Source organism: Juglans microcarpa x Juglans regia, chromosome 2D (genome assembly GCF_004785595.1).
Source record: "Juglans microcarpa x Juglans regia isolate MS1-56 chromosome 2D, Jm3101_v1.0, whole genome shotgun sequence".
NCBI classification, from domain to species: Eukaryota; Viridiplantae; Streptophyta; class Magnoliopsida; order Fagales; family Juglandaceae; genus Juglans; species Juglans microcarpa x Juglans regia.
Window position 1 is genome coordinate 29,930,472 of NC_054596.1, and position 25,223 is coordinate 29,955,694.

General features: G+C 34.8%; 1 long non-coding RNA gene across 1 annotated transcript; it reads left to right on the top strand.

Annotated features, from left to right (window-relative positions):
- Positions 1-1,203: 1,203 nt before the first annotated feature.
- LOC121249149 lies at positions 1,204-24,326 on the top strand. The gene is made up of 3 exons (XR_005937600.1): positions 1,204-1,342; positions 6,042-6,044; positions 24,313-24,326. It is a non-coding gene; the product is annotated as an uncharacterized LOC121249149 (long non-coding RNA).
- Positions 24,327-25,223: the final 897 nt, after the last annotated feature.

Consider the following 25,223-nt stretch of genomic DNA (forward strand, 5'->3'; position numbering starts at 1 on the left):
TTTTGAAATTGAATAAATTAAAGGAGATACGAATTTTATTCATGATTTTCAAACCCATGAATTTATATAGGAAAAATGGCAAACCCAACTAGACAGACTTTATGGATGAGTCTTAAGTTATGTTTAGGTAGTGGAGTTCGCACTCCATTATATTTAATATTTTATCATTATTTTTTATTATTATTTATTAATATTTACTATTATATATTATTATTTTATTACTATTTATAAATTATCTCGAATTACATCACCGTCCAACGTATCCTTATGCTATGACCTTCAAGAAACCCGTCCGATTATTGGCCAATCCTCCTTTTTAGTCACCTTAGGTACCATGCCTAGAAACCCTACTCCCGCGCCTTTGAGATCAGCCCTTGGCATTCCTTTTTAATCACTTCAAACAAGAGAAATGCTTGGTCATCATTTTGGATCCCACCATTTCTATCGATATTTTTTTTTTTTTTACTTAATAATTAAGTAAATATTTTTTTATGGTGTTATAAATTATTTTTATAAAATATTTAAAAATATAAAAAATACATGAAAAAAAAGACAAAAAAATAAAAAAGAGGCATTTAGCCTTCTCAATGGGCAGTGTTGGGAGCCATTATCAGTGGCTCTGGCACTGCCCCTTCAAACAACTAATTAATTTCAGTTAGAGTGTTGCTAGAGTGCCGTCCAGTAGTGACCATTGAGTTTGCTCTTAAGTAAAATTCACTTTTTTAATTTTTTAATTTTTCTTATTCATTTTTTTAACATTTTTAAAAATTTTAAAAAAGTATAAAAAAATATTAATACACTAATAGTCACTTATTTAATCAATAAGTAAAAAAAATTAAAAAAATAAATATATGAGCGGTCAAAATGATAAGGCAAAATGAAGGAATATAATAGCAATCTTTTTTCAGTTATTGCTCACTCTCCATCTCCCCACCCTTCTCTTTAAAGTTGTTTGTCACCAAACAAGATTTCCACCTTACCCTCCAAATTACCTTCCTTACTTCTCTACTATTCTCTTAGGAATACTTGGAAATTATTTTCATCTCATCTCATCTCATTTCATTAACAAACATAACTCAAACATAAACACTTTCAAACTAATCATTACAACTTTCCCAAACTTTTAAACAAAAAATAAAAAATAATTCAAATTTTTTAAATCATAAGACAAAATTATATTAAAAAATTATATTCTAACAACATTTTAACTTATAATATTTTTTATTCAACTTTTTTTTTCTTTTCTCAAAACTCAAAAAATATTTAATTCAAATTATCTCATTACTATTTACAAACCATCTTACCACTATTCACAAAATTATCGTCTTATCTCATTCCCCAAGTAACCCTATGGACAAACTTGGGGAGTGAAATGAGATGATCTTACTATTATTTACAAATCATCTTACTACTATTTACAAAATTCTCATATTATCTTATTCCTTAAATAACCCTCGGACAAACTTGGGGAGTGAAATGAGATGATAATTTTGTAAATAATAGTAAGATATTTTGTGAATAGTAGTGAGATAGTTTGAGTTAGAATATAGTTTTTTATTTTTTTTTTATTTTTTGAGATTTGATAAAAGAGAAAGAAAAAGTTAAATAAAAAATATTATAAAAGTAAAATATTATTAAAATATAATTTTTTAATATATATTTTTTTTTGTTTAGCGATTTGAAAATTTTGAATTATTTTTTATTTTTTGTTTAAAAATTTAGGAAATTTGTAATAATTAGTTTGAAAGTAAATTATATTTGAGTGATGTTTGGAAAGAAAATGAGATGAAATGAGAATTTGGAATGAAAATTTTTTCCAAACAAGCCGTAAGTCTTCAAACAGTTACCTAACCTTCTTATTCTTTAGTTATCAAAACAATTGGAAGCCCTCTTCACCATAAAGCCATAACAAAAGTCTCTTATCTCATCTCATCTCATTTTAATATCTAAATATTACAAATAAAAATATTTTTTAATTTTAATATTTTTAACTTTTTCATCTAATCATTACTTAATCATTATAATTTTTCAAACTTCTAAATAAAATATAAAAAATAATTCAACTTTTTCAAATTTAGAAATAAAAATTATATTAAAAAATTATATTCTAACAATATTTTTATTTTATAATATTTTTATTCAATTTTTTCTCTTATTTTTTGAAACTCCATAAAATATCTCAACTCAAATCATTTTATTACTATTTACAAATTATTTTACTATTATTTATAAATTATCTTAACTCATCTTATTATCTAAGCTAAGACTTAAAAAATAAATTACCCCATACCTTGGTCTTAGCCTCAAAATTGTTATTAACTTTGCCGATGAAAACCCAATCATGATTTTATGCATTTCTCTTGATGGACAGGACTGATTCCATCACCTTTCTCATTATATTGTCCCTACAAGCACGACGACCCAACTAAGGTTCGCATGCACCACCTTTTCTTAGTCCACCTCTTCCAGCTTTATGACACCATCCCAATGGCACATCATGTCCTAAAAAGATTATGGTCTCTTTTCAGTACCTTTATTTTTATAATTATTATGATTACGTGGAAGCCTAAGATAGAGCCAGCTAATTTTCTTTACCAAAACTACAATTGCAATCATACTTGGTCCTTTCATTTAGATCAGAGTCAAGATTCATGACTCCATCCCCTTGCTTAAATGGATTCATCAATGGTGAGATATATGCTTATGAGCAAGAAGTTGGCATTCTAGCCCCTCCACTCCTTTGTTGTTACCAACAATTTTGCAGCTTTTATGAGCTGCCAAATCATATGAAATCTTTTTTCACAGACGTTACTGCTCTTCTCTGATCTTTAGTTAAACTAGGTCATGGACTGAGGTTACTACATCACCACCAATAATCTCTAAAAGTTCATCCAAATGCAAAAAATAAATAGTATTTTAAATAATTACATGCATGTATATTATAAAAAAACTGTTTAATTATGACCAGTTATTTCTTGTAAAAATGATTATTTTATATCAAAATAAGTATTTTCATCGTAAATAATCATTCTCATCACAAATAATTCATCACAAATACATATTTTTTTTATAGTGATAGTTCGATCCCATCTTAACAAAGTTAATACTACCATATATATCCAATATAGAGAAAATTAAATAGAGTTATTGTTAACGTACATTTGCATACTACATAATTTAGATCGAAATGAAAATACTACAATATATATTTGTAATTAACTTAAAGCTGGTGTCCAAGGGTTAAAAAGGGAAAAGTATACATCCATGCATGCATATCCATGATCTAATGATGTGTATGCATCCAGTTCATAAATAATAGTACTCTGAAAAAGAGACGAGAGAAAGTGAATTCTAATCTTTTTAACTGAACAGAGCACTTTCCACATTCAAAGTCTGCGCGCATGCTTTCGAAGTATCTCATACGTTCTGCATTGACGACTGACTTGGTGTTTTCTGTGACCAAAAGCGGTCGATGCAGCCAAAACCCACTTGCCGGTGGGTGGAATAATATCTGATCTGATGCCACACACAATTATATTTAGATAAGTTTTTTCATTTTTAGTGCGGATAGATATATCAAACATTATTCCAATTAATTACAATATAAAAATACGATCGATGAGACATTTTAAATATTAAAAAATAAGAAAATATTACAAATTTATTGATAATTAGAAAGATTAAATATATATAAATATATGTATATATATATTGCTTTGATCACAAGTGGTCAAAGAAAGTAACTACTCAGCTTGGATCTTTCTTTACATGATCGATCTTATCTTGTGCTGCAGTACGTAGTACTATATATATGTATGTGTATATATATATATATATATATATATATATATATATATATATCTTAATTAAGGAGATAGGCTTCACGGGTGAGTTGTTATCTACCACATACATCTGCATGCAGCATGCCCTACAAAAAGATCTGCATGCCTTACAAAAAGATATAAATGTGAAAAGAGACTAAAAAAGATAAGAGCATATTTGGAATCACTGCTCTCGATCGCTTGAAATCGAAGAGAGATTTTTGGAAGAGGTTTGCTTCAGACAATCTCAAGCTGCCTTTTTCGATTTAGCTAGCTAGCTAGCTTTGTCAAATCTGATCCATGCAATCTCGAACCAAACGCTATCGATCTTAACTGATCAATTGGAATGAGTTACATATATGCCAAACTCATCATCTACAGTACTTCTATCACTAGAATATGCATGCCAATACTTCATATATATTACACTTAAAGCAATATTCCTGATATGTTATATAAGTTGGACTTCCATCACCACAACAAATAGCTCCTTTTGTCACGGATTCTTTTTACATGGTATACATTAGTGGCAATTAAAGGTGGGTTGTTAACACAGGAACTCTTGATAGGAGTAAAACCTAACTTTTTCCCAAAATCTGATAGTGGTGGATAAACATTGGTGAGTTTAAACCTTATGCAGCGACAATTCAATTTTTTTCCACGAGTTTATATCATGGGATGCAAAAATTCCCACAAATTTTGTTGGTTCTCAGGAAAAACTTTTTAGGGCAAAATATTGTCTAATTCCCCAACTACTGTTTTTCATCACAAAAAGTGAATATATAAAATCTACGTCCCCCGCCCCCGCGATAATCTCCTCTTCCAAATTAATTGTAGATTTTCTCCTCATCCTACAAGACAGCCCAAACCCTGCCCTCTCTCTTCCCTCTCCCAGTTGCTCTTCCCCCTCCCCTTCCGCAGCCAATATCCCCACCCATTCCCTCTCCCGCAGCCGCTGATCGCCAACTCCTCCCTCTCGTGCATAGGCAAAATCGCCACCCCTTCCCTCGCATACCCAGTTCATCTCCCCCGTCCCTTGCGCAGCGATTTCACCACCTCCTGCCTCCCACGCCTGCCCCGATTTGCCCACTACCTCCATTTCGTGCAGCCCACTTCCACCAAGGAATTCCTTTTCACGTGTGGATTTCCTCTTCCTCGCGCAGACCCCAACACCCATCGTTTGTAAGTTTTCAATTTATAATCTAAACCATGTCATTTTCTGTTGGATTTTATGCTTAGTTTTCCGTCATTTTCTGTTGGATTTGTTGCTTCATTTTCTCATATTCCTTGTTGCATTTCACGCGAATCGAGGGTTCGATTTACACGCCGTTCCTGGTGGTAATCTCTTCCTTGTTATTCTGCTGCATGGATTTTGTTGTGTTTTATTTTCCTCATAATGTGCTGCTTAGTTTTGGTACCAATTTGTTCTATTGCCCTGATTTTCATATTCTACTGCATGGATTTGGGAAATCCATATTTCCATCTATTCTACTTATAGTAGAATCTTTCCTGCTGTTGTGTTTTTCGCCCTTCTTTGATCGATATGATTGAATTCTGGGTACATGAATTCTGTTTATAGTTCTGGTAGTTGGATTTCAGTAGTAAGTGATTTTGTATTCAATCAAAATTAAATACAATAGAGCATAACAACAGTCAAGTTAGAGGTTTATTAAAGTACATGGTTAATAATAGTCTGGTTGACTTGCTACTACCTCTCATGGCAGTCTCTCTCTCAACTGCCCCTTTTACTCCCACCTCATGCTTGCCCACAAGACCCATAATGCTAGAAACCTACTCCCCAATTATGCCACAGTACCAACTCTCTAAAAGTAAGGAAATTCAGTTTAGATCTTTTGGTAAGGCATTCTTAGCAACTCCACTAGGTATATTCCCTTGAGAGTGTAGTTTGCCAGTGTTGGTCCTTGCAAGGTGGTTTGGACTGCGGCTTTAAGTTGTGTTCTGTGAGAATTTTATGATGTGAAGAAGACGCTTACATAGTAAGATAATGTGTATGAGGATGGTGAGACTTATATTTATAAAACTCTTATCCTTTAAGGTTCCAAGAGAGGCCTGCCCTTTATTTACTTAATTCAGCTGAATTTGGCTATGCCTAGATCACTGGTTTGTTTTGTTGCCTGTTTGGAAAGGAGCTTATCAAGTTGCTACTTCAGATTTACAACTTTTGTACTCTAGCCTCTCTAATAAAGAGAGGTTATGAAGGCAGTCAAGTGGGATTGAACCTGGTATTTGGGATTGTTAGAAATTAAGGGAAGTTTTATTTGTTCATGGTAAAGAAATTCAGTCATATGTCCACAAAATGCAACATATTTAACCCAAAGATTCTCTAGGTTAAGATTGTGTTTATTTTGGCTAATACCTAGGCCACAAGTAATGATATTGACAGCTTTCTTACCTTTTTTTGTGACCTTCTTTCTCATATTTTTGTTAATTAATTCAAGTACTTGCTAATATATTCAAAAGAGAGAGTACAATATGAATTTCCTGCAAGAATTTATTTTTTCTCCATTTATCTTATGGTTATATATGGTGTTCATGTCCCAGACATAGAAAGAAGAAGTGTTCAAAAACTCGGTTGAACAATTAAATCTTCTATCACTTACTATCCTTTATTGCTCTATTAGGAAAACTAATAGAAAATAAGAATTAGTAATCCAGTTAAGTGTGGTAACTTTTGTTTAATAATTTATTTTAGTAGGCATTTAATAGGATATATTAATATGTAATTTACTATTTTAACTTAATGATTTATTATTTAATTTTTATTTCATGATAACAAAAATGAATGGATATGTGGTTTTATAACAGTAGTTGTCATTTAATAATAATATAGTGGGATAGTTGATGATATGATTCCATGGGAACAAAATTGCATTCTTTGAAGTTATATGGAATGGAGATTTTCCAATAGGAGCAAAACTCTATTCTTTTGAAACAAGACATTGTATATAGTTTTTGGTGGAACTGGTTTTAATATTATTATTACTCAAGTCACACATTATAAAGATTTTCTTTGCATTTTTTTATGGTCTATTTAGCAGAAAAGATTTGGGTTTTATAAGGATCTAGGAGATACAACAACCAAAAAACATGTTGTTTTTTGAACAAAAAGTTGAGATGATGCCCTTTGGTGTTGAGATAGTCTCTTTTGGGGTTTAGTACACAAATCCTATTTATGATTTGTATGCAGTTTGGATCATCATACATGCATTTAGGATTGTTTTTATCGCAGCAAGTTGTTTGTTTAGTTTATGCCAGACCCGTCACACTACTACAATCTTGCAAGCTAATATGATGTTGTGAATAAAATGAAGTGTGTTTAATCGCATTAATTTTTGTGTCCAGAGCTTGATTATAATATGTTCTTAAACTCATTTGAATGGAAGTACTAGTAACACTACTTTTGGAGCATGGAATTACATATCAATGAACTTCATTCAAAATGGAAGTCTCATTTACATGGACGTATCTATTCGCTAGTCAGTCAAATAAAATACTTGACTGACTAGCTATTAATTTGGATAGGTGCCTCAAATTAATACTTGGTGCACATGGACTGAAATATGTTTCAGGCCAAACAGTTGAAATCACGGTCCAAATTCACAGTGCATCACTCAAGAGTTCACGGTCCAAATTGGCATATTTGCCAATTTCTAAACTTCCTTCTTCACCTCTATCTAACCACACCCCACAATTTTATTTTTACACCTATTTCAGAATTGACTATTTTTGAATCTTTGACTTATCTACATATATGTGGGTTATGTAAGCAAATAACTCCACTGTAACAAATACTGCTTAATTTCTTCAAATAAGATGTTAGCCACCAATTCTATCGTAGATATGGGCATGAACTTGTAATACAAAACTATGCATATTTCCTTCCGAGTTATTGAGATACACAGCTGGTCTCCGGGGTATGGAAAGACTAATATTTATTAATTTTCTCTTCAAAGGTCATTGCACAATGTGCCAAACCTATCCTAATTAGCATTGAACATTGGCTGGGTAGTTGCATAAGATGGATAAGTCTTGGATGCTTATTGAAGACAGATTGCATTCCACTGAGTATGATGAAGGCGTTAGACAATTCTTAGCCATGGCGCAAGCTCATGCAGTGACAACTGATCAGATTAGGTGTCCATGTAGGAGATACCGGAATCGAGCTTTCCACTCTATTTGTATTGTGGAAAATCATTTATTTTTAAGAGGAATTGATTCGACCTATACAGAATAAATTTTCCATGGAGAAGAGGATCTGATCCTAAATTCTACATTCTCTGATGAAGAAAATGATTATGCATCTTCTTACAATCACTATATTGATGATGTTGACGAGATGTTAGATGACATTCGTCATGAGTCGTTTATGGATGAGGAAGGTAGCAATGAAGGAAATGCAAATGATAATTATCAACCCTCCACCTCTAATGCTCCAACCAACTATAATTTCGACAAGTTGGTTGCTGACGCACGGCGACCACTTTATCCTGGATGTGCTAAGTTTTCCAAGCTATCATTCATCGTCAAGCTGCTTCACATCAAGAGCATAGGGGATTGGACAGTTAAGTCCTTTCACATGGTGATCAAGCTTTTGCACGATGTATTTCCCGACGCTCTATTTCCAGATTCATATAACGATGCTCGTCGCTTAGAGCGTGGTTTGGGCTTTAGTTATGAAAAGATACATGTGTGCCCAAATGACTGTGAGTTGTTTTGGAAGGAAAATGCATCATACAATGAATGCCCTAAATGTCAAGCATCCAGGTGGATTGCAAGCACAAGTGAGTATCGGATGGTACCACAAAAGGTTCTTCAATACTTCCCCTTGAAGCCACACTTGCAGAGTCAGTTTATATCAATGAAGATAGCTCAAGCCATGAGATGGCATAAAGATGCACGTGTTGACAATCCAACATGCATGCGACATCCAGCAGATTCAAGGGTATGGAAAGACTTCGATAACAAACATGTTGCCTTTTTTCATGATCCTCGCAATGTTAGACTTGGGTTGGCGAGTGATGGGTTTAACTCATTCAATGACATGAGTAGGCCGTACAGTATTTGGTCGATACTACTTGTGCCCTACAACTTGCCCCATTGGTCATGCATGAAAAATCCATACACCATGTTATCGTTGCTAATCCCTAGCTTTAAGTCACCAGGGAGTGATATTGATGTGCTCTTGCGTCCTCTTGTTGATGAGTTGAAGGAATTATGGGAAGAGGGTATTCAGACGTTTGATGCGTACAGTGGACAAATGTTTAGCTTGCATGCAACACTACTTTGGACTATTAATGACTTCCCCACATATGCCAATCTTTCTGGATGGAGCACGAAGGGCAAGTTGGCTTGTCCTTCATGTAGATCTGACATAAATTCACAGTGGTTGGTATATGGGCGAAAGCATTGCTATATGGGGCATCGACGGTGGTTGCCACCATATCACAGTTGGAGATGGAAAAAGAACTCTTTTAATGGGTGCGAAGAGCATGGACTCCAACCATCAAGGGTCGAGGGAGAGGATTTGCTAGAACAATTACGTGAAGTTGCACATTTCCAATTTGGCAAATCTGCTTCGAAGAGGAAACGAATGCCGAATCAACTAAATTGGACCAAAAAATCTATTTTCTTTGAGCTTCCCTATTGGTTAGACTTGAGCTTGACACATAACCTTGATGTCATGCATATTAAGAAAAACATATGCGATAGCGTGTTGGGAACATTGTTGAATATTGAAGGAAAAACTAAGGACTCCGCCAGTGCCCGTCGTGATTTGGCAAACCTTGGAATAAGAAAAGAATTGCATTTACAATATGATGGAGACCATATTACTATAAGTCTTGGTTGCTACATGTTAAAATTAAATGAGCGAAGGATTTTTTGTGATTGGTTATCAAAAGTGAAATTTTCTGATGGTTTTGCAATGAACATTGCCCGTTGTGTGAATGCTAGTGACGGGAAGATCAGTAGAATGAAAAGCCATGACTATCATGTCTTCTTGCAAAAAATGTTGCCGGTTGTGATTGGTGGGTTCTTACGGTCTAATGTGCATCAAGCCTTAACAGATTTAAGCTCGTTTTTCAAATAATTATGTTCCCCAACTTTGAACTTATCAGTGTTGACATGTCTACAAGCTAATATTCACAACATTCTTTACAAACTAGAAATGATATTCCCTCCAGCTTTTTTTGATATTATGGTGCACTTTGCCATTCACTTGCCAGATGAGGCATTCTTGACAAGACTCGTGCAATACAGGTGGATGTACCTTTTTGAAAGGTATCTAGGGAAGTTTAAGCGGTACGTCCGCAATAGAGAGGGGCCAGAGGGCTCAATTTCTAAGGCATATGTGCATCTCGAATGTCTTACATTTTGCTCTATGTACCCCTATGATATTGAAACTAGATATAATTGCAAGGAATTCAACAATGATGTTCGTATTGGGACAACTGAGTCGGGAAATGAGCCAAGTTTATCTGTTTTCTCTCAAAAGGTTAGACCATTGGGAACAACAAGTTCTCACAAATTAGCCGACACACTATTGGTCAAGGCTCGATGGTATATACTTAATAATTGCACGGAGATTGAGCAATACATTGAGTAAGTGGACCCATATATGAGTTCTTATGCACTTTATGAATTGTTATTGCTAAAACTTTTTTTCCTCCTGGTAATTGATTGGGTCACATATATTGACATGGAGCACTATAACAAAATCCAAGAAGAGGACCTTTAGAACATCGACCGTAGGCACTAGACTCAATTTCCATCGTGGTTCAGATCACACGTAAGATACGAACACCGTCTGTCATTATAACTACATTATTCTCAAATTACACATATAACTAATTCATCTTAAATCTTCTCTGTGTGGTAGATTCGAGAGGTGCTATTAGTTAGGCCTACTACAGTAACCGATGAGATATATGCCTTAGCATGTGGTCTAGATCCGTGGGTCGCATCCTATGCTAGGGCATAATGAATGGTATTCGCTTTCATAGGAATGATCATGAAAGGTATCGTCGTAGTCAAAACAATGGGGTAGTTGTGCATGGCGAGCATCAGGGATCCCTTATTGACTTCTACGGTGTGTTGCATGATATTATAGAGTTACGCTACATGGGTTGGCGTAATGTATATCTCTTTCAATGCGCTTGGTATGACATTGGCGACCTGAGAAGGGGGATAAGTGTCAGGGACAAATTGACGGTAGTCAATACTACTAGGCAATGGTATAAAGATGAGCCTTTTGACCTTGCCTCCCAAGCAAGTCAAGTCTTTTATCTCAATGATCTGATATTGGGGGGAAGTTGGCAGGTCGTCCATAAAATTACAAGTAGGAATGTTTACAACATTCATGCAAGTAATATTGTTGAGGATGGGATGGATGATGACGAAGCATCATATGGTGACTCAGATGACGAGGGTGACAATAACACTAACAATTATCCCCTATTCTCGAGAGTGGACCAGCCATGCCGTAGCCATTGAATCGAGACTATTCAGAGCATTTGCCTGTTGATCCAGTTTCATATCGGGTCGAGACCTGATACAATCAGTTAACGATGAGTTCGATATTGATGATGAACTATTTGACGATGACTTGAGATTGAAGGATGTATGTGCCGATGATAACTCTGGTAGCAAGGCCGAGAATCAGCTGAATGAGGAAGCAGATGATGATTTTTAAATGTTAAGCTTTGCATTTGGGACTTGGTTGACAATGAACATGTACGGTGTAGTAATTGAATTCACCTGGGTGTACTTTAATTGAATTCACATCCTGGTATAAGTTTAATATTTTAGATCTGAAGTTGGGTTGGCTTTTCCATTCATTGCAAATAAATTATAACACAAACAAATCCCCTTGCACCCATCTTGAGTAGTGTCCTGAAACTGCATGTTTGTAAAAGGGACTACATGCCAAGCACCGGGATTTTATAGCTATTAACTTCATTCTTCTCATGGGTAAATTTGGGAAGCATATATTCCATTCTAAGAATTAAATTCGTGCATTTTTCTAACTTTTGCTTTTGGGCTTGCCTTTTTTTTTTTATCAAAACGCATAAGATCTTGATAATGTTTTTTGGGAAAGGAGGATAAGATTTATAATGGTACTTGTAATCCAAAATCCTTATGTTTATTGCATGATAAATAAATAAATTTATCATGTTTATAATGTAAGAAATGAAGCTTGGTCATGCATTGTCCATTTTGGTATGTATAGCATGGTAGTGATCAAGAACTTTATCTATTGTGTTTGATTTGCATGGTCTTATCATACTCTTGGAATAAATGTTCTCAAATATTCAATTCTAAGGCTGGCTATTGGTTTAAAAAAGGGTTTTTTTTTTATTATTATTGTTCTGTTTGTTTAATTAGGATTCTAGTAATTAGTCATTAGGAAAGAAGCAGGAGATAGAGTAGAAATCGAGAGAATGCGGTTTATACTAATTGCGAAATCAATTCTAAAGACAAAACACACCTTCAGAAAAGATTAGAATATGCTCCAGCTTTTAATATATATATATATATATATATATATTACATTTTGTTGAAATAAAATCAACAAAAGCCAATAATTTAAGAATATTAAATTATTGGTCATGGTCTTGATATTGACATCTTCCATTGTCATTATAGAGAGAGAGAGCTCGTTGAGAGAGAGAAGCTTCACAAAAGGAACGCATGCAGTAATACATTGATCATGATCATGTATTCATTCATTCATCTTCTTTTTCTGTTTTTTGTATTTAATAGTACTGTATGTTGGTCTCCATCCAAATAAAATCATGATCATTTTGTTGCTGGAGGAAACAGCTGGCTCTCTCCAGAAGGGAAGGAGATCATTTTATTTTGATAAAAATAAATAAATAAACAAAAACTGCATGTAAAGTTGAAAAGTGCTTTTATCATTTTGTACTATACATTGCAATTTGATTAGGTGATCTCCATTTCATAATATATATGTACAAAACCAGCTTAGTCACAAGTTGGATAAAGCTTTTAGGATTGAAAAAGATATCAGCCCCATGATGTTATTGGTGCTAATATATATATATATGTGTGCGCGCGCGCGCATATTATATAAAGAGCTCATGGTCTAGCATGTAGTTGAATGTATTTCTTATTAGGGCAACAGCCTGGCTAGTGCTGATTGGTGAGTATAGTTTGGGCTTCATCTCTCTCTATTTTTTTCTAAGTAATACAAGTTTGCAATATAACTATAAGTTCAAGTACTTATATAGATCCTCTCTACTGCACAATACACAACAGATCATCAAGTAGTATATATAAAAGTCAGAAGAGACCTCTTTAAATGATCATCATGTTATTGTTGCTTTCGTTGTTGTTGCTTTGAAAGGATTGGACTAAATTGCAAAAGCCAGCCTGTTTTGCATTTAGGGATTGGAAATTGTTAGTTGGATAATTTGTAATAAATAAAACTTAACAAGATGTTGATAGCTAGTAAAATTGGGTAAAAGGTTACTCATCGTTGCTTTTTACGTTCTATGCAGATTTTAGGCTGGTCTTTAAAGGCAACGTGCTACAAACCCCTATAAGCCATTCTATGCAGTCAAGTGGCTTGAAGGTTGTGGCAGGGGATGATGCATAACGTGAATTGAGTTGCCAAAGCATAGGCGTCTAAATAAACAACCGCATCCAAAACTATTATCCCACAAATGGAGGTATATGCATGGGGAGGATCACAAACTCTTGGAGGGCTGCAAAGGGATCATGAACTGGCCTTAACTCTTGGATTGCACCCCAGTTGGAGAATGATGATTGTGGCACATAACCCATGTGTAAGTGTTGTCCAGTTCATGCAATAAACTAAAGAATACATATACAACACCATATAATGCAAATCAGGAAATGGAAACTCTTACCACATCTGAAATTACAATCTATAAAACTAGCTTGCATTTAGGTGGTCATAAATGAAATCTCAAGGTTGTACAAAAAAACACTAAGCTTTTGAGGTGTTGCTAGAAACATGGGATTTAATTACATAGTAGGTCATGAGCAGTAAAATCAGTTGAGGATTTTAAATAGAGTTAAAGACCTATTAGCCCTGCCAACTAAACATGTTTGACATTGTTCATATATTCCAAGTCCTGTCCAGGTATGATGCAAATGATAATTTCTGAATGTGGGATTCAGGAAAAGACATCCACAATTTCTAGATATTGTTGAGTTATTTAAAATGGAATTAATAACATATGTATTCAACTAACCATGTTTATTATTGATGGTATTAACAGCAACTCCAGCCTAAGTGTGTTGTTTAATTTTGGATCATGGTATTAAAAAAAAATGGTCCATAAAATTTTAGGAATATTGTTGACTCACAAAAATGGTAATTTTTGTGATGATAATATACAACAAGATTGGCATATGTAAGGGGAGGGAGATGTGGTAAAGGGTGGGAGGGTAATTTTTTTGAGAAGGGAAATGGCGCCATGACGTCAAATCCTAGTGGCTGGTTGGTACTTCCCATGGACAGGTGTCCCTCAATCTTCTGTGTTAGACAAAGCTGTATTTTGTTCTGAAAACCTCCACATCTAGTTCAGGAAAAAGCATGACACACTCTAAGTCCAGAAATATCCAAGAAGGGGTTGAACTGCAGTTCTTGTCCCAACATCTGTACTATGCTTCCAGCAGTGGCATCAGGTTTGGTAGAAGTTTGGTTTGCATGCACCCGCTTCTTTTCTTCCACTTTGGATCTTTAAAACTATCTTCTTCACATTTAATTTTCTCTTCAATATTATCTCATTAACAACTGTCTTCCTATGCATCGAGCTGCTTCTTTTCTTCCACTTGAGCATTTTCAAAAGTTTAAAACCTATTACATAAACTACACATAATAGGTCCTCTCATTCACCTACTGCCATGAAAGCCAGACCAACAACCAGGTACTAACAAGTCTTTTCTCTCTCTTGCCTTATTTTGTGACTACATGTTTTGTACTGAGATGTTAGATTAGGTTTACACAGGCCACCTACAACCATTTCATGTTGTCGTTTGCATATAATTTTTTATCTGCGCAAGTTGTTTATCTTTTTAGAATACTGGATATTATTTTTGTTATCTACCACTTGATTTTTAGTTAATACAGTGGGTAAATGTTTTGCATGTAAATGCATGTAGAAAACATTGATGTGCCTTGTTATTTGGCACATGCTAGAAAACAGGCTAGTAGGTTCAAATATATACTATAAAAGCTAGAAAAGGTATTGGATGTCATGAGGGTAGATGTTTCCCTGATTTATTAAGGATTTCAGTACACTTATAAAACCATTTTTAACAATAGCAGGAGCTATCCAGGTTGAAAATTATATTATTTAATGATATCTAACTTTAAAATAAATTTATCATTTATTTCACGTGGGTGACTCGACCCAGTAGTTACTAATATGTTTTAGATTTGGCTCTTTGAATTAATATGTTTTAGATACCAATAGAAAGGGTACCCTATAAGCCATACAGTTGCAAAGTACTTTTGTTACTTGCTTTCAATTTTCAAGGCTTTTTTTTTTCGAGTAACTTACAATTTTTAAATAAATAACAAGAGTTTGTACTTGTAGTTAGCACTAATATAGGGAATCTGTTATTACATTTAGGAAAATAGGAAGCCAATGTATAGAGCAGGAACAAGAAAGCAAATGTTCAACTAAGTTGAGGAGTAGACAATATACTCATTGCTTGTATGATTCGTCAATTTTTTTCAACATACTTGTTAGTCCCAATTATGTCCTCAAGATATTGAAGAAAACAAAACCTTCATCATTAGGTTCTTGAGATTTTGGCTTCATAAGTGAAATCTACTCGACTTCACCCTAGTAACACCCAACAAGAAAAGTCCAGAGCACATAGAAACAAGTTTCTTATTCAAACTCTTAATATTGCTTTAACTGTTTCCAGATGTGGCTTTAGTATGCTTACAAGTAGAGTATATTGACATGGTACCAACAGAATAGTTAGAGGCTGAAATTTCAATTTACATGATATATAGTAGGTTAAATAGCATCTTAATCTATTCTCTCACAAATTGGTTGCATGTTACAACTAAGTTAGGTTTTAAATTTCAGCAAAGTCAAGGATGGTGAAATCTATAAAGTTTCGGGGGAGCGAGCCCAACACAATAGAGCTATCATTGCTAGTAACAGTCAAAAAGTAGATGCGTTGCCACAAAGAACCACATTGCGGGACGAGCCATAGTCAAATGAATCGATGCAGGATGTAGGAGGTGCGGGTGCACAAGAGGTAATGGGTGGAGCACATGTTGGAGAGAGTCAGGTATGGCATCCAACTCGTTCCTGAGGAGTTAGTTTATACTATGTGGTGTGGTCAATTCATATCAATCCTTACAAGTATATAATTTTTTCTGGTTCATGGATGCAAATAAGGTGATTGGGTTACACGATATTGATGTCTTAATGTAGATCCACCTACTAAGAAACGAGGTTAAGGGCAAGCGAAGGGCACAGTATTTAAACGACTTAGGAAGGTGGGTAAGATCCCTCTGGTTATACAAGATGGTCATCGAGGGCCTTCGTGCGAGAATGCCTCCATATTCACTGGTCGGCTGATGGGGATTATTAAAGTACATGCCAACATGAGGCATGCTAGTTGGAGTTATGTACTCGAAGAGAAAAAGTAAGAGCTCGTTGAGCGTGTGCGGGTAGGACCTTACTTTGCACTAAGAAAGTGATGAAATTGGTGGCTTACTCATTTGGCCTAACAAAGCTGTATTTTGATGACAAACCCTTGTAATGAAGTGCATATTTGATATTATAGGTAGATTTTGTTCTGGATTGGACAAGGGACAACCATTGTGAGATGGTTGAAAGACATTTGGGCAATAAGTATAATGCATATCATTATGCACTACACAAAGTGTATTTAAAATATGCATCACATGAAGAGGCCCTACGTCGTGGGACGGACATGATGGAGAAACCTGTATGGGAAAAGCTATGTGAATGGTGGGCAAGTTTGACATTTAAGGTATATTGTAATTTACCTTCATATTAGTTTTAAGTGAATAGAATAGGTGGCAGGTTGATTTTTTTACTGCCTCAAATATGTCTATTTGATGGTCTCCGGGTTTTTTCCATATATGTTAAACTTGATATACAAAACTATTTGTAAATGAGATTTAATTTTTTAGAAACAAATGCAAGAGAAGTCTAGAAGAAACAGTTCAAATAGACAAAAACTGAAACTCAAACATACCGGTGGACGAAAATCCTTTATACGGATATTAGAGGAGAAAGGTTTGTGATAACTATGGGTATATATAAGTCCTCACCAATATGTTCAATTAGGAAAGAGTATTTACTGTTACTTGTGTGTTTCAGAGGGAGACGGCGCCAAACATGGTTGCATTTTACAAGGAAACACATTGGTCAACACGAAAGGGTAAATTCATTAATGCAGCAAGTGAACACAATTATGTAAGATTGTGTTTAATTTAATTTAAGTTAGACTATAGGAATGATAGGAATTTAACAACAATGTTGATTTTCCTTTCATCTATATTTTTCAGAATCTAATGGTGGAGATGTTAGGTGAAAAAGAGTCTGAGGAGGATGTTGAAGAAGCAGCTGACACTATCTTCAAAGAAGTGTTGGGAAAAAAATCTGGGTACGCAGTAAGGATGGGGCACATGGTTATTCCTAACCCCTTTCCTTCAATGAAGAAGAGTAGAGCATTTATTCGTCTATCGGAGGAGAATGAACACAACAAGAGTGATGCGAAAATGTACAAGAGCAAGCTAGACAAGATGATGGGTGATATTGAAGCGTTGAAGAAGAATTTTTCTGAGCATGAGAAAGTCTTATTGAACTATCTTATGACTGAGATTGAGGGAGGTACTGAGTCTCATAGAGAGACTCATCAAGATGTTTAGGCATCTCACTTTCTTTACTATTTTGTGGAGGTTTTTTTGTGCGTTTTTTTTTTGTGAATTGTTTATTGGATATGTAACAATTCAATGGCCATGGACTTATGTCCTTGATACATATTTTGGTAGTTGCATCATATAGTTAGGGTGGATAAGTTTAAACCAGTAGTTTATTAATTCAGATAGTGAGTTGACTTTTGAGTTGTTGGTAGTCTCTCTTGAATTGTTGAGGGAAAAGACATGCTATTCTTTGGTTGAGTAGCTTGACAGGGACAGATTAGGTTCTTATGAAATGGTAAGTTCTCTTATAGTTACATATACTAGTTTAATGTATGGATTTGAGATTTGCATAATGCTGAAAACTGAACAAGTAATTCCATTTCGCTAGTATTCTCCTCTTACAGGTTGGAGCAAGTATTTTGATCAGCCATATGGAGCATGGAATGCTGCTGCAGGAGTTGGTGGAGATGAACTTTTGTTTCAAATAAACGTACTATTCGCTGGGGCTATATTTATTCAATCTTGTAAGAATTTACACCTTGCCAAACATTTTTTTCAAGTCATGTATGCACAATTCCAGTTCTAACTATATATCACACACACCCCCAATTGGAACTCCATAAGCTTCAGGTTTTAAATTCCAGTTGGAGCTGTATGGTTTGTTTATATGGTAAGATAACCTCCTAACTAGATAGCACAAATAGGTTAAACCGAGGTGAAATAGTTAGGATATGTGCAAATCAGAAAACTCCTCATGCCTTCTCCTCAATACCAATTCTGATATTATTAATACTTATATACATAAACTTAGACTTGGTTGCAAATAATGAACACAATTTATTCTCTGACAACATCGATCCATTACTATGGTAGGTGGGGAGTCACAAGTAGAGTATCAACAATTGATTTTCCCTTCCTAGTACGTATCATGATTTCAAATTGGATCAAACTTTTTAGGGATATATTTCCATCTATTCTGCAATAGCATGGATGAGGCTATTGCAAACTCTATCATGTGGGATATGCAATTGTTGTACTTAAGATTGGCATAAAATTAATGGTAGTAGGTATTTCATTAGTTTTCCACGGAAATATCACTCCCATTGATATAATGTCATTTTTGAAATTCATCTTTAGAGTTAGGATTTTTACTCAAAAAATCCTAATATGCTGTATGGGTGAGAGTTAATTAATTAAAATTAATGTACATATGGATGCACAATTACTATAGTAGCTTACTCTACCGTTGTTGTCATGTCATGCTTCAATTAAGTATCTTAGTTTGACACAGTGCTTGTTGAAAATTTCAGGAAACATGTTAGCACCATACTTTTGTGGAGCAAGATTGGTAAATCTGAATGTCTGGAGAACAAGATGGGGCAACATCTATTGCCCTTAGTAATCTATCTATATATCAAAAGCACTTATCATAGATGTTATTGGAGCAAGAATTTATAATTCCCTCATGTACTGCCATACACAGTTGCAACTCTTATGTTTGTAAATGGCCTTGAACTATTTGGTTTCAATGAATATTGGCATATTTGTCTATATGATGGTGTAACAACAATATTGACAGGTTTGTATATATATATATATATATATATGATGGTGATTATATATGTATATTGATAGGTTATTATGAAATTGCTATTTCGTTTGTTTGCTGCATGTTGATGTGGTATCCTCCTCAAGTTGCTATTTCTGGATTGTTTGGTGGGATAACTTGGAGTTTAAAAGGTTGAATTTCTACATGTATGGATTTGGTGATAAGCAACTTTTATAAGGAGATCAGTGGTTGAGGAAACATATTTTGACAGTAATTTATAAATTAGTGTCTAGCTGTTTCGTGGGAAACCAATAACTGCCTACTTAATTGATTAGTGGGGAAATGCAAAATTAGACCAAATGAGCTGCATGGACTCCAAAAAATTATAGACAACGGAAACTTGTGATGGGAAAAAGGTGTGTTCTCGCAAAAGGTTGTCATGGATATACTTCTTCGTCCTGGGCTTTTTTTTTCCCCACCAACACCAATGATGTTAAATGAAATGGTTGCAATGATATAAGTTCATTGGGAATAATAGTTTCCTACCAATAAATATCATGGGAGTAATACTAATTTCCACCACTTATGTCGTCAGAGCAAAGGCTATTGGCATAACTTCACATATGAGGCAATTACTTTTGTCAAGAACAGCAGACATGGATAACAACAGTTTGCTAGGAGCTCGTGTCACAGGGAATACGTATTTCCCAAAATATGTCGTGGTGGGTAGTTAGTAGTCCTTTCTAAATTTGTGTGTTAATATTGTATAATTGTGTCCCAAAACCAACTGTAGTGACAAACCAGTGGATGGGAAGAAACTTTATGCCACTAAAGTTTCCACAAAAACCATCATGGCTTTTGAGTTTTTCCGAGCACTGATACCATGGATAGATGGCCTATTTGTCACCACAATAGTCCAGTTGGCAAGATAATTTCCCACGGGCATAAGTTACAATTGCCGCGGGATTTGGTCGTGGGAAAAACCTAGTTTTTGCCATGAAATCAATTTTTGGTGGGTAATATATTTTTCTCCATGAATTATATCCCACGAGCCATCCACTAGAAGAATTGGTGGGAAAAGTTTTTTTCGTGACTGGTCCATAACTTATTCCCACCACTGTCCTTCATGGCAAACACTGCTATTTGTTGTTAGTGACAATTAGTAGGAAGCCAACACAACACATTCCATTACATCTTAAGGGCATTCACAAGGCTCCATTTCAGACTTTGAGTCACCATGAATTCCATATTTGAAAGCTAGGGCTACGTTTTTTGAGTTTATTACGCTTATATATATACAATTGGTATCAGAGCCAAAACCGATATCGCCGGGGGGTAGTAGGGCCGCTCCTGGCAAGGGTCCCTTGGTTTGGTAGGCGTGTGGGGCCGCTGCAAGGGACACCCAAGGGGAGGGTCGAGTATGCGGGCCGGGATAGTCCCACATCGACTAGTAGTGATCCTGCTAGTGGCTTTATATTGAGAGAGGCACCCTCTCCTGCACAAGCGCTTTTGTAGGGTTTTGCAGGGTCAGAAATTCCAGTAAGAATAGACCAAAATCTCAAACAATTTCTGGAAGATTATGTTAAAATAGCCCAACCTGTTAATCCTGTTTTAAAACTGAAAGGACTCTCTACGTCCTCTCAAGTTACTTCTGCTTTTTACTCTGTACGGGATGCTGGATCCTCTAAAGACCAGTCTATTCATAATGAAGCCGATATAGAAGATAACTCATCTTTATCACCTACAGCTTCAGATATGGTAGCTCCTGTTGCACCACAAGTTCATCACAGTTTAACTGTGTTGAATAAACCATTTGCGTTTGATCTTATTTATCTTTTTGAAGAATACAAACTTTTAAAAAACAATGCTAGGCGAAAAGCCTATCATGCAAAGTATTCTGAAAAAGAAAAACAACGTGTTAAACGGAAATGGAAAGAAGAAATGAATAAGCAGCAAAATCATATTCTTTTTTTCGATTTTGTTGAGAATATTTATGTTCCTAACAACACTTTGAATGTTGTTAAAACTGATTTTGTCAAGGAAGAAGGCAAAATGGTAGTTCAGTCTAGCCATCCACCTTTGGAGACTGTTCTCATCACCAATAAAGGGGTGGAGATATCTACTTCACCTTTCAAAATCTCGAAAACTATTTCCAGAGATCCTGAGAAGGACAAAATTCTCAAAGAAACAAAAAAGGTTATTTCTCAAAATAACTTTGTGAATCTTGCTTTTCATACGATCGGACAATAGTTAGATCAGATTGAAGAAAAGGTTGAAAAACTTGATCCTATTCCTTTGGTTCTGACTACAGATCAACCAAAGAAAATGATTGAAAAACCTTTGATTATCTTACTTGAAAGTCGAGCCAAAATTTATTTTAAAAATTCACAGGCAAAGATTTAGATAAGATTGATCAAATGCTTAATGATCTAAAAATAGAACAGTCTTCTACAAGTGCTTTGTCCAACAAAGAAATAGAAGAAGAAGTTCTTGTCGAAACTACAGATGAGTCTTCCAATGATCAATCTTCTAAAGAAAATGATCTTGATTTACTTGAAAAGAATTTTCAAGATATTGTTTTAAAACCTGAATTGCCAGATTCTCTTCAAAAGGACCCAAACCAATGAGTCTAACGAAGAACTGGTATTCCAGGCCTACTCCCCCTGATTTACAGTTTGAAGAAAAAGTTTTTTAAAGCCAATCTTCTTGCTCTGCCGACAAGGTTTACGAGTGGAATATTGATGGTTTCTCTGAACAAGAAATATCATGAGTAAAATGTCTCTTGTGGCAAATCCTTATGTAAATAACAATATTAGGCAACTTGATATTGTTAAGATTTTAACACAAGGTTTTTCCGGTGTTTTGAGAAACTAGTGGGATAAACACCTAACCAGAGATGCCAAGGAAACCATTCAGAATGCTGTCAAGTGTAATGATGAAGGGTTACCTATTTTTGATGAATCCATTGGATCCGCCCAATCTGATGGAGTTAATACTTTGATTTATACAATTTTAAAACATTTTATTGGCACACCATCTGACATAACTAGCCGCATCAGCGACCAGTTGAACAATCTCAGATGTCATCAGATGTCTGATTATAGATGGTACCAAGATGTTTTTATTTCTAAAGTAATGCTTCGGGATGATAGCTAGAAGCCTTACTGGAAGGAGAAATTTATTGATGGTTTACCTCGCTTGTTCGCTTACAAAGTGAAGGATGAACTTACTATTGCTGGGTCTCTTAATTACGACGCATACACCTATGGTGATATTTGTGCAGTAATCAAGAAACTCGGTATTAGTATGTGTAATGATCAAAGGATGCTCCGAGAGCAGATGTGAAATAGCAAGAAAGTCAAATACGAAATGAGAACATTTTGTGAACAATTTGGACTTCCTGCTATAGCTCCCTCTAAAAGGAAACACAAGTTTTCTAAACCTCATAGCGGTACCAGGAGAAAACCCCGTGAAGAATTTTATAAGAAAACTTATAAAAAACTATTTTCTAAGCCATTTTCCAAGAAAAAGAAATCTAAAAATTCTTCTCAAGAAAAATGTTTTATTTGTGGCAATCCAGGACATTTTGGTGACAAATACCCCCAGAAAGCCAAAAATGATAAAAAATTAAAAAAGAAGCTTAATCAGTTGAATATTGATAGCAATGATAAAGAAGAACTATTTCGACTCCTAGAAATAGCTTCGTCTTCATCATCTGATATCCTTGAGTTCAGTTCTAGTGATTCAGAATATCACTCAGAAACTGAATCTCCAGATTCTACTGGTCCTAAGCTAGGTTGCAATTACAATGATACTTGTTGCCAGATAAAAGGTAAGACAATCCATATCTTGTCCAAATCTGAAGAACAAGAAAACCTATTGCTAACCTTGATTTCTCAAATAACGAATTCTGAGTTTAAAGAAGAATATCTTCTTAAGTTAAAAAAGACTATGGTTCACCATGAACCAGAGTCCTCTAAGCAAATGATTAGTTTTCAAGAAACCTTGGAGAGATTTCAAAAGAAAAAACCCAAGAAAATTTCTACAAATGATTTACAACACGAAATAAATCTTGTTAAAAAAGAAATCGTTGAACTCAGATCTGAGGTTAACAACCTTAAGTATGAAAATGAGATTTTAAAACAAGAATTTTTAGTATTTAAAATCGATAAACAATTTGATCAGGATATTCCTTTTAACAATGAGCAAACAAACGATTCTGGTTCAAGCCAACATGAGTTAGCTGCTGATAACCAGATTTGTTTAATCTATCATATCATTCCTCCAAAATGGTTTTCAAGGGTTACTATTGTGGTCGCCCATGATTTTCAATTTTCTGTTGTTGCTATGATTGATTCCGGATCAGACCTGAATTGTATTCAGGAAGGACTCATTCCTAGTAAATATTTTGAAAAATCTTCTGAGAGATTATTTTCTGCAAATGGATCTCAGATGAAAATCACTTATGAGCTTAACAATGCTCAAGTTTGTCAAAACAATGTTTGCTTTAAAATCCCTTCTGTTTTAGTCAGAAACATGTCTGACAAAGTGATTTTAGGCATCCCATTTATTTCTGCTTTATATCATTTTCTGACTGAAAAAGATGGTATTACTACCGACCCTTTTGGTCAAAAGGTCAAATTTAAATTTGCATCTCGTCAAGATATCAATTAAGATAAAGGCTTGAAATCTTTACTTTTTACAAAACAAAAACATCTGAATTTCCTCCAATAGGAAATCAGGTACAAAATTCTGATCAATTATCTTCGCCAATTTTAATTTCAAAAATTGATGATTTTAACAAACGTCTAGTTTTTTATGTTTGTTCTGATTAACCAAATGCTTTTTGGCATAGGAAGAAACACATCGTTTCTCTTCCCTATATCAAAAATTTTGATGAAAGCACTATCCCCACTAAAGTTAGACCAATTCAGATGAATAGTCAAACTTTAGAATTCTGCAAAAAAGAAATTGCAGATCTTTTGAAAAAATGCATAATTAGGGATAGCAAGTCCCCTTAGTCTTGTCCAGCCTTTTATGTCCGAAAAAATGCTGAACTAGAAAGAGGTACCCATCGTCTAGTCATTAATTATAAACCTTTAAACAAAGTCTTGCAGTGGATTAGATACCCTATTCCCAACAAAAATGACTTAATTCATAGGTTGAGTGATGCTGTAGTCTTTTCTAAATTTGACCTTAAATCTGGTTTTTGGCAAATCCAGATAGCCGAGTCAGACCGGTATAAGACAACCTTTGTAACCCCCTTTGGTCATTTCAAATGGAATGTGATGTCATTCGGTCTAAAAAATGCCCCTAGTGAGTTTCAACATATCATGAATGATGTTTTCAACTCGTTCTCTGCCTTTACCATCGTCTATATAGATGATGTCCTTATTTTTTCCAACTCTATTGATGAACATTGGAAACATTTAAACTCGTTTCTAGACATCATTAGACTTAATGGTCTTGTCGTTTCTGCGAAGAAGATCAAACTATTTCAAAACAATATCAGATTCCTTGGTTATGATATATCTGAAGGGAAAATCAAGCCCATTCAAAGAGCCATTGATTTTGCCGACAAATTCCCTGGTGTTATTCTTGACAAAAAACAATTACAGAGATTCTTAGGATCTCTTAATTATGTTGCTGATTTCTACAAGGATATGAGGAAACAATGTCGTCCTTTGTTCAAACGACTTCTTTCTAATCCTCCTCCTTGGACAGAAATCCATACTAAAATAGTGAGGAAAATCAAAGCACATGCCAAAACTCTTCCGTGCCTTGGTATCCCCACTTCTGATTCATTTAAAATTATTGAAACAGATGCATCAAACATTGGTTATGGTGGCATTCTGAAACAATCTGTTTCACCAGGTTCTTCTGAATAAATTGTTCGTTTCCATTCTAGAACCTGGAATCCTAC